This window comes from Rhinatrema bivittatum, chromosome 1 (assembly GCF_901001135.1).
Source record: "Rhinatrema bivittatum chromosome 1, aRhiBiv1.1, whole genome shotgun sequence".
NCBI classification, from domain to species: domain Eukaryota; kingdom Metazoa; phylum Chordata; class Amphibia; order Gymnophiona; family Rhinatrematidae; genus Rhinatrema; species Rhinatrema bivittatum.
In genome coordinates, this window is record NC_042615.1 from 748,106,754 (window position 1) to 748,121,080 (window position 14,327).

The 14,327-nt window shown below is 41.3% G+C and overlaps 1 protein-coding gene across 5 annotated transcripts in view; it reads left to right on the forward strand.

Annotated features, from left to right (window-relative positions):
* The window catches only part of LIFR (LIF receptor subunit alpha), a 358,981-nt gene that overhangs the window by 15,052 nt on the left and 329,602 nt on the right, over window positions 1-14,327 (forward strand). For 3 of the 5 annotated variants that reach the window (XM_029578428.1, XM_029578458.1, XM_029578450.1), the window contains exon 1: window positions 9,296-9,414. The exons of 1 other annotated variant lie outside the window; for it this stretch is intronic. The gene's annotated coding sequence lies outside the window, so the exon portion shown is untranslated. Of the gene's footprint in view, window positions 1-9,295; window positions 9,415-14,327 lie in introns of those variants that run through there. One more of the 5 variants, XM_029578447.1, reaches the window with a different exon arrangement.

Consider the following 14,327-nt stretch of genomic DNA (forward strand, 5'->3'; position numbering starts at 1 on the left):
AGGTCTGTGTTATTATATGTAAAGTTTTATGTAAAGTCCGTTGTCTTACAGTTATATGTAAAGCCCCTTCCTTTTGGGCATCTCACTGTTCTATGTAAACCGGACTGATTTGTATATGATACCAGAACCTAGGTATTTAAAAATAATAAAGAAATAAAGAAATAAATAAATAAGTGCTGGAAACATTTTAAAATTAGAATAGACATTAAAAAAAAAAAAATTACTATCCCTCTTCATCCAGGGCTTGTGTCCCTAGGTGGGATTGACCTCTGTCCTCGAATGATGTGCCTGTTCATCCAGGCCTTGTGTTCCCACAAGTGTTTTAATTCCGTTGCTGTGCTTGTTCCTCCAGGCCTTGTGTCCCTAGCTGGGATTGACCTCTGTCCTCGAATGATGTGCCTGTTCATCCAGACCTTGTGTTCCCACAAGTGTTTTAACTCAGTTGCTGTGCCTGTTCCTCCAGGCCTTGTGTCCCTAGCTGGGATTGACCTCTGTCCTCGAATGATGTGCCTGTTCATCCAGGCCTTGTGTCCCTAGGTGGGATTGACCTCTGTCCTCGAATGATGTGCCTCTTCATCCAGGCCTTGTGTTCCCACAAGTGTTTTAACTCTGTTGCTGTGCCCGTTCCTCCAGGCCTTTCTTATTAGTGTTCCTCTGGGGATAGGGAAATACCTACAGTACCTGAGTGTAATCAAGTATGAAGTGCTAGAAACTTTTTAAAAAAAGAATATAAATCCATTAAAAAAAAAATTTACTATCCGAGTATCCGTGTTCATCCATGTTCCTACTGGTGTTTTAACTCCATTGCTGTGCCTGCCTGTTCATCCAGGCCTTGTGTCCCTAGCTGGGATTGACCTCTGTCCTCGAATGATGTGCCTGTTCATCCAGGCCTTGTGTTCCCACAAGTGTTTTAACCTAGTTGCTGTTCCCACAAGTGTTTTAATTCCATTGCTGTGCCTGTTCCTCCAGGCCTTGTGTCCCTAGCTGGGATTGACCTCTGTCCTCGAATGATGTGCCTGTTCATCCAGGCCTTGTGTTCCCACAAGTGTTTTAACCTAGTTGCTGTTCCCACAAGTGTTTTAATTCCGTTGCTGTGCCTGTTCCTCCAGGCCTTGTGTCCCTAGCTGGGATTGACCTCTGTCCTCGAATGATGTGCCTGTTCATCCAGGCCTTGTGTCCCTAGCTGGGATTGACCTCTGTGCTCAACTGCTGCGCCTCTTCATCCAGGCCTTGTTTTCCCACAAGTGTTTTAACTCCGTTGCTGTGCCTGCCTGTTCATCCAGGCCTTGTGTCCCTAGCTGGGATTGACCTCTGTCCTCGAATGATGCGCCTGTTCATCCAGGCCTTGTGTTCCCACAAGTGTTTTAACTCCGTTGCTGTGCCTGCCTGTTCATCCAGGCCTTGTGTCCCTAGCTGGGATTGACCTCTGTCCTCGAATGATGTGCCTGTTCATCCAGGCCTTGTGTTCCCACAAGTGTTTGACCTCTACTGTACAAAGTCAACATAGGTTGATATTGCAGATTTTGACTGGAGTAGCAGTATTCTTATTTCTGAGAGTCCAGTCGGAATTCACTAGACGCCAACTATATTCACTGGACGCCAATGTAAACACCGGGTACACCCAACTCTAGGGGTGGACCCGTTCCAGGGAGTCCTTCCCTGCACAAAGGAAACTCTCTCCTGGGCCAATTGATAAGAAAACCCCAATTCTGCAGCCAAAAATATCCTGCAAATCCTTCCCCCATTGACTTTAATGGGAACCGGGCGACTTATGGACATAGACTCAACTTATGGAATTCTACATATGTCTATATTGACCGAAATTGACCCCCCCTTTCGACTTATGGACTTATGAACATAAAATTTTGTCTGCACATCCCTACTGCGGGTAATCTGGGATTTCGGGGTATTCTCGGGTTTGCAACTAAATGAATCCAAATCTTCAGCGATGGCTTACCCGCCGACACTACAGGGGTCGTGGCCTGATACTTTACCGCTACAGTGGGCAGGTGAATCTATTCGATATCTGGGGGTGCAACTTCCATTGGACCCTGAACGCATATACCAGGCAAATATTCCCCGGCAAATACAATTGACGACTGACAGTTTGGCTGGTTGGAGTCATCTTCCTCTCTCCCTTGTAGGTAGGGTGAACCTTGTCAAAATGATCCTACTTCCCCGATGGTTATACCTCTTTCAAAACATCCCACTTTTAGTTAAGCGCCAGGATATTCAAAAGATAGAAGGGGCCATACGGAAATTTGTCTGGAGGGAAGGGAGGCCGAGAGTCCCTCTTTCCTGGCTGAAGGGTGGGAGGGGTAGGGGGGGCCTGGGGTTGCTCGATTTGGCTGCGTACAATTTGGCTAGTAACCTGAGCGTTGTACGCGACTGGTTATTAGGGTACTCGGTTTATACCTCGATAGAAGCGGACCAGGCTTTGATGTATCCACTTGCACCTTCTTATGTTGTGCAGGCCGGTTCGGTGCATTTACCCTCCTTTCTTACACACATGGTTATGGTTAGCCCGTTACGCCTGACCTGGAGGCGACTTACCCAGTTGTTACAGGTTCCCAGCCTATGCGCCTACTTCCTGCCACTCAAGGGGAATGCGGAATTTAGCCCGGGGAGCCAATCCTCTGGCTTCTGTGGTTGGTTTACTCGGGGTGTTTCTTTGTTGGGCCATCTGTTGACTGTGGAGGGACTGACTATACCTTACCAAGACTTTTTGCGGACTTATGGTTTTGGAGTGATGCACCCCCTTCCTTACCTGCAGGTTTGCCATTACCTACAGGCCCTGACTGCTGAGGAAAGGTCTCCAGAGACTTATCATAAGTTGGATACAGTATTCCACTTCACCAGGACGGTAGCCCCTTCCCTATCTATGTATTACAAAGCCCTGCGGAAATACCAGGAAATAGATGTGACCTCAGTACTAGAAGCCCGCTGGAATGGAGATGGGGATTTCGTTGTGACTAAGTCCATTTTGGGGAGGTGCTTTAGGCGAATAGCCAGAATCTCGAATAACCAATATTACCGAGAGCTCCAATTAAAATTTTTGAGCCGGGCGTATGTTACACAGATATTAGCCTATCATTTCGCCATAGCCCCCTCTCCTGCTTGCAGTCGTTGTGGTCATAGCAGGGGTACTCTATCTCATGCTTTTTGGACATGTGCCCCCATTCAGAAGTTCTGGAAACGTGTGGCGTTGTACCTAGCAGATTTGTTGGATGTCGCCTTTCCAACTACACCCATGTGGCTTCTTTCTGGTTGTATTTCCCCAATTAGGATTCGAGATTCTGGCTCTCGCTGGCTCCTGCACAAGGCATGCCTAGTGGGGAAAAAGATAATTCTTTCAGTGTGGCGGTCTCCCGAAAATCCCTCTTTCTGGGCTTGGTGGAATAGCTTCCATACCATGATGACCATGGAAAGTCTAGAGGCCAAAACAAGTCCACATCGCCGTCGGCGATTCCTTAATGTGTGGCAGCTTTATTTGCAGTCACTTCCCCACCGAGCTCGTAGTTTGGTTATAAATGAGTAATTTGTGCTAATAGATGACCATGTCCTTCTCTCTTTGTGATATGTGTAGCCTGGCTCTGGCTTGATGATCTGATTACAGTCCTTACTCACTGCTGGGGGGGGGGGGGGGAGAAGGGGGGGCGGGCTTGGAGGGGTGGGGAGCTGTGTTGAGTTATGACCTTCTGGGAGGAATTGTTTCTGAGGTGAGAAAGTGTCACTCTTGCCTCATTGTGATTTGTTCTGTTTGTAATATTTTGAAATTCCAATAAAAATTACTTAAACTTAAACATACAGTAAGGCACAAAATGTTGCTAAATGTCAAATTTTATCAATTAAACAGGTGCCATAATAGTTCGGTAACACAGTTTTATAGTAAATATTGTTTGGTAAATGTGATAAATCCTGTCCAATTCTATCTGTATCAGCTTTAAATACAAGAACAGCTTTATAATTGTAACTTACCTTTTAGTGGTGAATGAAAAATAAAAATAAAATACGCAAAAAAACCCAAAAAACAAACCCGCAAGCGTGAGGAAGATAACCAGTTTTACCAATTAGTCCACCACTTTATCCAATCTATTTCTAGGCCATCAAGACCCCCTCTGATTCCTCAGCCTGCATGCCCCCCAGGTTACTCAGACCCCTCATCGAGTCCGCTTTTGGCAGTAACAAGTCTTATTCTGAGTTATTCTGAGTTAGACCTGAAAAAGCAGAAATAAATATGTGCAGGTAACAGCCCGATGCAGGTTGTGGTCACAGGTTTAAAAAATCAGGATTAACACGGGTAAATGTTGGCCCTGACCCGGAACGCCCATGCCCTGTCCTAAATCCACCTCATTTTTTTCCATGCACGCACACATTTCACCATTTTTAAAAATGAGTCGCTCACATTCGGCCTTATTCTCACGTATACGGGCCTTTAATGGGAGCAACTCTTTTAAAATTTGCTTGCTTGAAAGTGTAAAGAATGGAATATTTTACTATTGCATGATTTGCACACCATGTTTGTCATTTATATTCATGTTTTGCCTTTGCTTCTCTTATATGATTTTTTTAATGTAATGTATAGATTTGTTGGGGGGGGGGGGGTGTTGTGGTGTCCATTTCCATAATGGGGTCAGTACTGAAGAATGTTTGTCCAGCTAAGTCCAGGACTTTGCCAGATGAACTTTGGGATTTAAAATCTCATTGGTCTGACCACCCTGAACTTAGCTAGTTAACTCTTTAACGTTAGCCAGATATATCCAGAGTGGGAATGGATATCTGACTAAATTAATCAGATAAACAGTGATTTTCAGCATTATCTGACTGACATAGCCTGATAACTTTAAGGCTACTGGAGAGCAGTCTTACAGTTAGTCAGATAAATATATCCAGCTAACTTTGACATAGCCAAGCATGTTCAGCGATGCAGTCATGCTGCTGAATATTCCAGCAAAGTTAGCAGCTAATTTTCTTGGACCCCAAAGTTTCCTTTTTTTGTTTTATGATAAATCTGTTTTTATTTTTTAAGAAAACATACAATAATGAACATTACAATATATATATCTGATTACATACAGCATATTTTTGTAAAACTCTTATGTTCATTTTTCTCTTCCTAGTCCATTTAACTCCCATCCCTTTTCTCAAAACCCAAAACCACCCCTACATTCTATTCCTCCCTCCAAAACCCAAAACCACCCCTCCATTATATTCCTCCCTCCCTCCCTCCCTCCCTGCACCAATGGAGTTCTTAAATAAAAATACATTAAAGATCTTAACAAGTTCTTAATAAAGTATATTAAAAATCATCTGTTAGATATCTATACGATTAAGGAAAAGACTTTTTGAGTCATGTGGTAATGTTAGTATAAAGAGTAGCCAAATTGCATTTATTGCTCTTCTAGTTCTAATTGGCAGAGTGGTATTGGTCAGAGTTTCCAGGGTTAATAGATTTATTATAGAAGAATGCCAATATATTATAGAAGGATTTTCTGATGTTATCCAATTTGTCAATATAGCTTTACAAGCCAACAAAAAAACCTTTATAATCCAAAGAATCGAGCTCTTATTTCCTTTGAAAGATTTTGGAATAATTCCAAAAAGTGCCACTAAAGATGAAAAAGGAATTTTAAATCCCACAACCATATTAGCAAAACGGTAAACTTTCTTCCAAAAAATTTGAATTATTGAACAACTCCATAAAGAGTGACCCAAGTGCGCTGAAGCTCCTCCACATTTGATACATATATCTGAATTAGAAAAACCTGCTCTGTATGCTTGATGTTGAGATATGTACATTCTATAGATGATTTTATATCGAGTCTCACGTAGAAGCATATTGCATGTAATTTTTCGTGTCATGACAAAAGCAGCCTTAAGCGATGCAATAGATAGACTGTTTAAGTTCCGACTGCCATTTAAGTTGTACTTCTTCCAAAGACCAAATCTTTAATGAGTCCTCCAAATGTTTATATAAATATGAAATGGAACGTTTCTGAGGATCATCTATATCAAAACAATTTGTAAGAAATTGCCACTTGGGATCCGTGAAAGTTGGTGAGCCTATTGATATCACATATTGACTAGCCTGAAGATATTGAAAATAATCAATAGGTCGGAGTTTATAAAGAATACGGAGTTCTGAAAAATTAAAAATAGATCCATTTATATTAAAAATCTGTCCAACGCATCTGAATCCAGAACGATCCCAAAAACGATAACGTGAAGTAGATGAATTTTTGGATAGCATTGGATTACCATAAAATGGAAGAAAAGGAGATATTTTGTCAGATAATGAATTCTTATTTAATAACCATTTCCAGGTTTTTCGTAATGGTTGCAGTAGGAGATCTGATTTAATTGTGCTTGACAAGGAAGCATAAGGAACATGTAGAGCATAACGAAGTGATATCGGAGTAAGTAGTTGTGCTTCCAGGCAAATATCAGAAAAATATTGTGTGTTCATCAACCAATCTCCTATATGTCGCAAATTAATTGCATGGTTATAAAATTTCAAATCAGGTAAACTCATTCCACCCATGGATAATGGTTTCATAAGATTAGATAATTTAATTCTTGGTTTTTTTCCTCTCCATATGAACTTAGTGACTACTCTCTGGTATTTAACAATTGTCATTTGGGTGAGAAGTAGAGGTAGAACACTAAGTACATATATCCAGCGTGGTAATATTGTTATTTTTAATAGATGTATTCGTCCAAAAAGAGATAGTGGAAGTGAAATCCATGAACTTAGAAAAAGATCAGTTTTTTGTTGTAATGGTGATATATTCAAATCATATAAATTAGTAAGACACTTTGGAATCCATATACCTAAGTATTTAATTTTATCTACTGCCAATTTTAAAGGGAATTCTCCAATCCAAGGTATAGTAGTATTCGGTCCAATTACCATAGCTTCCGATTTGTCCAAATTTAAGCTAAAACCTGCATAAAGACCATACTCTGCTATAACTTGAAGAGCAACTGGAAGAGAATTTGTGGGATTAGACAGATGTAGTAAAAGATCATCAGCAAATGCTGCTAGTTTAAATACTATTGAACCCATTTTAATTCCTTTTATATTATGATTTCCTTCCTCTCTGTTTTTTAGCTGTATATGCTATAATTTCTCCCCTCAGAACCGCTTTAGCAGTTTCCCAATAAAGTATTGGATCTTCTTGATGCTGACTATTAAAATATTCATATTCTTTCCACTTATCTCGAATATAAGTTTTGAACCCTTCATCATAATATAGTTTTGCAGGGAATCTCCAGCGTTTAATCCCTCCAGTACTATCTAAACCTGCAAAATCTACCCAAACTGGAGCATGATCTGAAATAACTAGAGGCCCTATATCTGCACCTGTTACTTTAGAAAAATTAGCGGAGCTGACCAATATATAATCGTCTTGATTGAGATCCATGAGCTCTAGAAATATGAGTAAAATTAATATCATTAGGATGTAATAAACATCAGCAAGATCAAAGAATCTACTGATAAAAGGAAGACCTCTTACTGAATCTCTCTTAGAGATTTGTTTTGGAGGTTGTCTATCCATAGTTGGATCAAGTACCGCATTAAAATCACCTCCCAAGATAAGTGGAAGATGTGAATATTCTTGTAAAATATGAAAAATGTCATAGAAATTAGAAGAGTATATATTAGGAGCATATATATTACCCAACAATATTCTTTTCCCATACAGCTCAATATCCAAAAATATGTATCTACCTTCTGAGTCAGCTTTTAATTTAAATAAATGAAAAGGGATTTTTTTATGTAAAAGTATAGCTACTCCTGCTTTATTAGAAGGAGCTGAGGCATAAAAGGATTTCCCCACCCACTGTTTTTGTAATTTCTCATGTTCCAAATCATTGAGTCTCGTCTCTTGTAATAATGCAATATGTATTTTATAACGCTTTAGAGCCTGTAAAATTTTATAATGTTTTGTTACTGATCCTATACCACAGACATTCCAAGAACCAACTCGTATTTCAGACATATATAATATAAAACGAATGTTTTAACAAGACCAACATTTTAAATGTTATTGTATAAGTGAATGTCCCCCAGCCTGAACATCCACTCACAAAAGTATTATATAAGTTATAATAATTAAAATAATATATAATAAATGATCTTAGATCCCCAGAACTCCATGGTGCATTTCCCATTATATATTTCCCCAAAAAGTGTGAAAAACCACACAAAGTGAATCAAAACTAAAATCACTTGTGTACTTCACACCTATAATAAAAAGGATCACTTGAGGTCCCCCTCCTTAAAAAGAAAAGAAATAGATGGTAACCATGAGTGTCTTTTGGTCAGTGGAGATGAAATGATAAATCTTGAGCAAATGGCATAGTCAATCTTCTGACTGCTACTAAAGCTGCTATTCTCTTGACCATATATGAAGAATCTCACGAATGAAAAACCAAACTGTAACAAGTATATGAAAATTCTCCATATGTGAGAAAACTTAAACAAATTACAAACAAAATATCCATCTTCAATGTAAAATCCAAATATCAGTTCACATTTTATTCAGATGAAAAATTATTTATAAAGGTTTGAGCTGCAGAGGCTTCTTTAAAGATATGTGTTTGACCATTGTAATAAACTCGAAGTTTTACAGGAAATAAAAGGGTAGCCTGGATTTTTAATTTTGCTAAATGAGAACACACCAGAGCAAACTTTTTTCGTTGCGCTGCTACAGAGGCAGAGTAATCTTGAAAAATGAGAACTTTGCTCCCTTCAAATAATAATTCTGACATTTGTCTATAAGCTTTTAATATCTGTATCTTATGAGCAAAATTAAGAAATTTAATAATGACAATTCTGGGTCTATTTTTAGAGGATCCCTCCAACGAATATGGACCTAACCGATGTGCTCTTTCTATATATAGGGGACCATATTGATTGTTTAGATTTAAAGTTATAGTCAGCCATGAAGTAAGTTTAGTTACCAAATCAGCATCTGAAAGGCTTTCAGGTATGCCTATAAACCTCAGATTGTTTCTGCGTGACCTATTTTCCAGATCTTCCACTTTTACTTGTAAATTTTCCTGGATTTTCTGAAGGTCCTGCAGATTTTGTGTATGTATATTAATTTTATTTTCTGCCTCTGATATTCTGGATTCTGCTTCTTGTAATTGAGTTTGGATTCCTGAAATTTGTAAGCTGACACCTGTTATTTGAGTTGAAAGTTGTTGAAATCTCCCCTCTAGTGCTGCTATAACTTTTGCTGCAACATCAGACCCCTCCCCCTCAGAGGAGTCTGTTAACTGAATTGAATCTGCTGCTTCAGCCATCTTAAGCTCTGTTCCCTTCAGCTTCCCCCTATCTTTCCTGCTTGATTTCGTCGCCATAATCAACAGAAAATTGATCTCTGCAGGATTGTATTATCTCAGTGAGTAAGTACAGAGAATAATTAATATGTTTTATTTTGGAATCGCTGTATTTTTGAAAAGAAACGATTTGGAATTGCTGCGTTTTTGAAAAGAAATGATCAGACCCACGACTGATCTCTCCTACTAATCCCTCTGCTTGTTGTAATCCTCAAAACAGTAGAGAATCTTTTATATTTGTTGCAAATCCATTTTAGTAGTTTCATCCATAGAAATAAAAGCAAAATTCTTTTAAAAACGCTGTGTTTTTCCTCGGATGGGGGTCCCCAGAGAGATCAGTCCTGCGTACGCTCTCTCACTCTCCCTGTTTAAATCCTGAAACCTGTAGAGAATCCTTTATTTTTTGTTTAAAATCCGTTTAGTAGTTTTATCCTTAGAAATAAAAGGTGGTCTAACGAAATTATTTGAAATTGCTGCGTTTTTTCTCGGAGGGGGTCCCCGGAGCGATCAGACCTGCGTCCTCTCACTCACCCGACATCACGGAATCTCTCCTTTTTTTTGTTTTAAGTTTGTAGGCTGACTGCTAAGATACATTTATTCTTTTAGAATATCCACTTTGACCTGTCCTATAGACTATTGATAATTGTTAGAGATGCCTTACAATGTGCATGAGTGTTGGTTAGTAAGATAGTAACATACGGACCGATTCAGTAAAAACACAGGAGAGCGGACGAACGCCCGCTCTCCAGGCGCACGCGATTCAGTATGTAAATTAGGTGGTGCGGTAGAAACGGGCAAAAGGAGGCGCTAGGGACACTAGCGCGTCCCTAGCGCCTCCTTTTGACCCGGAGCGGCGGCTGTCAGCGGGTTTGACAGCCGACGCTTAATTTTGCCGGCGTCAGTTTTCAAGCCTGCTGACAGCCATGGGCTCGGAAACCGGACGCCGGCAAAATTGAGCGTCCGGTTTTCAACCCGACAGCTGCCAGCCCATTTTACATTTTTTTTTCTTTTTTTTCTTTTTACTTTTTTTACTCTTCGGGACCTCCGACTTAATATCGCCACGCAAAGCCCCGAGGCCTCCGAACCAGTCCCCGGGCCGGGGAATGGCGCGCTGGCAACCGGCCGGCTCGGGCAGGCGTAACTTTCTGAACAAAGGTAGGGGGGGATTTAGTTAGGGCTGAGGGGTGGGTTAAGGAGGGGAAGGGAGGGGAAGGTGTGGGGGGCCGGAAAAAAAGTTCCCTTTGAGGCCACTCCGATTTCGGAGCGGCCTCGGAGGGAACGGAGGCAGGCTGCTCTGCTCGGCTAGGCGCGCGCAGGTTGCACAATTGTGCACCTCCCTGCGCGCGCGCCGACCCTGGATTTTATAAGGCGTTGATTTGTTCGTGCTGGGTTGTGTGAACAAATCTACGCCCGTGCATAACTTAAAATATCTACCCCTATGGGAGCAGTGCATGCAAATCTCTCTCATTCATATTCATTGTGGATATCCTGAAAACCTGACTGGTTAGGTGTGCCCTGAGGACCGGGTTGAGAAGCACTGATTTATCTGATCCATAATCATTGTGGATATCCTGAAAACCCAGCTGGGTGTAAAAACCCAACTGTTCTAACTCATAGCAAATGATCCATCTAAGCATTATGAAGGCTGTTTGTACCAATGGGATCCTGTAGCCCAGTCCAGTTATTCTTACTGAAATTCAGTTAAATGACAAGCTAGTAACCTTCCTAACATGAATAACCTTCTATGCACCTACTTCCAATATTGTTGCACATATAGATAAAATACATTCTTGCCTCTCTTTTTTAAAAAATGTTCAAAGGTATTGCTGGCTTTGTCCACTGAATACACTATGTCAGGGATGACCATCTCCAGACCTCAAGAGCTACAAATAGGCCAGGATTTCAGGATATCCACAATGAATATGCAGGAGATAGATTTGCATACAACGGAGGCAGTGCATATAAATACATCTCATGCATATATTCATTGTGGACATCCTGAAAATACAGCCTGTTTGGGCTCTCAAGGACTGGAGTTGGCCACTCCTGCTCTACCATTTTCAAAGGGATTTAGCTGGGTAATGAAGAAAAACTGTCCCCTGGGTTTTTGCCAGATTACAATGAGGCATTCCCGGGAACATGTTTAGGGTGTGGGAGTAAACACCACATGTACATTTGTATTTCCAAATTAACGTGTGCTGTTTTATTTCCATCCCTCTGGGTGCAGAAATAGCATATTTTAAAGCAGTAGTTCTCAATCGGTGTGTTGCGACACACCAATGTGTCGCCAAGCACACGCAGGTGTGTCGCCACATTTCCCGGTCCCCTGCTGACCCAGCTGCTCCCCCTACCTGAGCAAGATAGGTCCTCCACTCGGGCTTAAAACGCTGAAAGCCTGGGCGGAACGTGGCAGGAGAGCTGGAGTCAGCGGCACCGGCATGCTCTCTTCTTCCCGCCCCCCCCCCCCCCTCCCGTGGCCCGGAAGAGGAAGTGGTGAGCAGCGGGTACGTGCACGGGAAGAAGAGACCATGCTAGTGCGGGCAGCATAGGCCCAAAGAAAAGAGAGACGCAACCTAAGGAATGAGCAACGTGGCTCGAAGAAAAACGAAGAACGTCGTCAACCCCCGCGGCCGATGGGACTCCTTGCTCCACGAGGGCTGAAAATGAAGTTGGTTGCTGCTGCCTGTAGGGTTAGATGTGGAGAAGGCTGCTGCTGCCGTTAGTTCGGGGGGGGGGGGGGGGGGAGAGTGAGTGAATGAGCAAGCAAGTGTGTTTGAGATCCTGTGTGTGTGAGTGAGATAGCATGTATGTGAATTATTGAGAGCTTGTACATGTGAAAGAGAGTATGTATGTGATTGAGAGCTGGTTTAGGTGAGGGAGCATGAGTATGTGATTGAGAGCATGTGTGAAAGTGAGAGAAAGACAGCATGTGTGTCTGTGTGTGATTGAGAACTGGTTTAGGTGAGGCAGCATGTGAGTATGTGATTGAATTTGTTGCCAGAGGAGATGATTGAATTTGTTGCCAGAGGAGGTGGTTAATGCAGTTAGTGTAGCTGGGTTCAAAAAAGGTTTGGATAAGTTCTTGGAGGAGAAGTCCATTAATGGCTATTAATCAATTATACTTAGGGAATAGCCACTGCTATTAATTGCATTAGTAGCATGGGTTCTTCTTAGTGGGTAATTGCCAGGTTCTTGTGGCCTGGTTTTGGCCTCTGTTGGAAACAGGATGCTGGGCTTGATGGACCCTTGGTCTGACCCAGCATGGCAATTTCTTATGTTCTTATGAGAGCCTGTGTGTAAATGAGAGAAAGAGAGAGAGCATGTTTGTAAGCATGTGAATGAGAGTTTGTGTATGAGAGAAAAGGACAGCATGTATGTGTGTGATTGAAAGCCTGTGTGTGTAAGCCTGAAAAGATAGACAGCATGTATGTAAATGTGTAATTAAGAGCCTATATAAGTGACAAAGCATGTGTATACGTGAGCGATTGTGAGCCAGTGTGAGAGAGAGAGAGAAAGAGAGGAGAAAGTTCCAAGCAAACGACCCCTCCTCCTGCTAATTCCAATTTAGTTTTTTCTGCATGCTTCTAGTTATGCATTTTGGTCTCTTTATTCTTTGTTAGGTGAGGGTCAGCACCTGTGATTCAGGTGAGGTTTTCTGCTGGCGTGTAGTTTCTGTGTAGGGCTCTATAACAGCCTGACTTGGTCCGTTTTCCTAATAGGAGATGTATTGGTGTCTTAAGGCCTGGTGTAATATTTTCAGTGTTGCCTTTTCTTAGGTAAGGTGGTTACTGTTAAGTGCTGGAAATTGGTGCTGTTTTGGTGTGGGATGTTTGCCATTTATGCAATTTCTGTTCAGACAGAAAACGTATCTTTTCCTTGTGTCATTCTTAACAATAAAAATAATACTGAACCTTTATTTTTTATTTCCGCCGTAAAATGTAATGAGCAGTGTGTCACACATGTGAGTGTGGTCTGTTAGGTGTGTCACAATGGGAAAAAGGTTGAGAAGCACTGTTTTAAAGTATATGGGCAGTGTGTACCCATGTTTCCTTGCTGGCAGTTTTCAAAAGGTATGGTAGTTTCCCTTTGACAATTTAGGCTAAGGAGAGAGCATGTGTGTGTTCCCTTGCACCTTGGCGGGCTATTACAAATTGCCTCTTATATGATTACAGAGACCCCGACTCCTCAATGTGCAGATCAGCTTAGAAAATGTCAGAAAACAGCAGGCCTGGGGAACAAGTAGAAGTTAGTTTGTCATTGTAAAGTTTTCAAAATTAATATTTATTTATTTATAGGCTGCTTAAACCAAGGCCCTAAGTGGCATACAAGTCAACATTCATAAATTTAAAAAATTCACTGAAGACAAAAATCAGTCATTCTAAACCTGGACAAATACAATAATCAAAACAAGAGGATCAGTGATGTCAGCATTGAGACAGTGAAAGCAATCATTCGGTTAAGTTCCTGTCTGGCTGTAGTCGAGTCAGTCGCTGAAGTGTTAGCGACTGCAATAGGTAAATGTTTGAGCACTACTTAAGAGACTGAACTGGAGATAAACCACCGGCATCATACATAATAGCTCCTGAAGCAGCTCAAAGAGCGAAACTCGGCCTGAGTCGGGCTTTTTATGATGTTTTGTGCGAAATAAAAGAACTCCTGGTGTTCACTGATCCTCTTGTTTTGGTCGCTACTGCAATTTTGGATCAGTTTCCGGTTTGCTTTTTTGGACCTTCCTCAAATACAATTACTCCTGCTGATAATAGAGCAAGCAATTAAGAGAAGGCCAGTTTAAAAAAGAAAGTCCTGGCCATTTTCTTAAAGGTTTTATGGCAATCCATCAAGCAAAGCTCCTGAGACAAGACTGTTCAGAGCGTTGACGGAAAAGGCCCCAAGTGCATGCACACTAAGGGGTCGATTTTAAAAAGTCCGCAAGCATCCATTTACGTGTGGTTCCTGGCGCGCTTGTTATAAAATCCAAT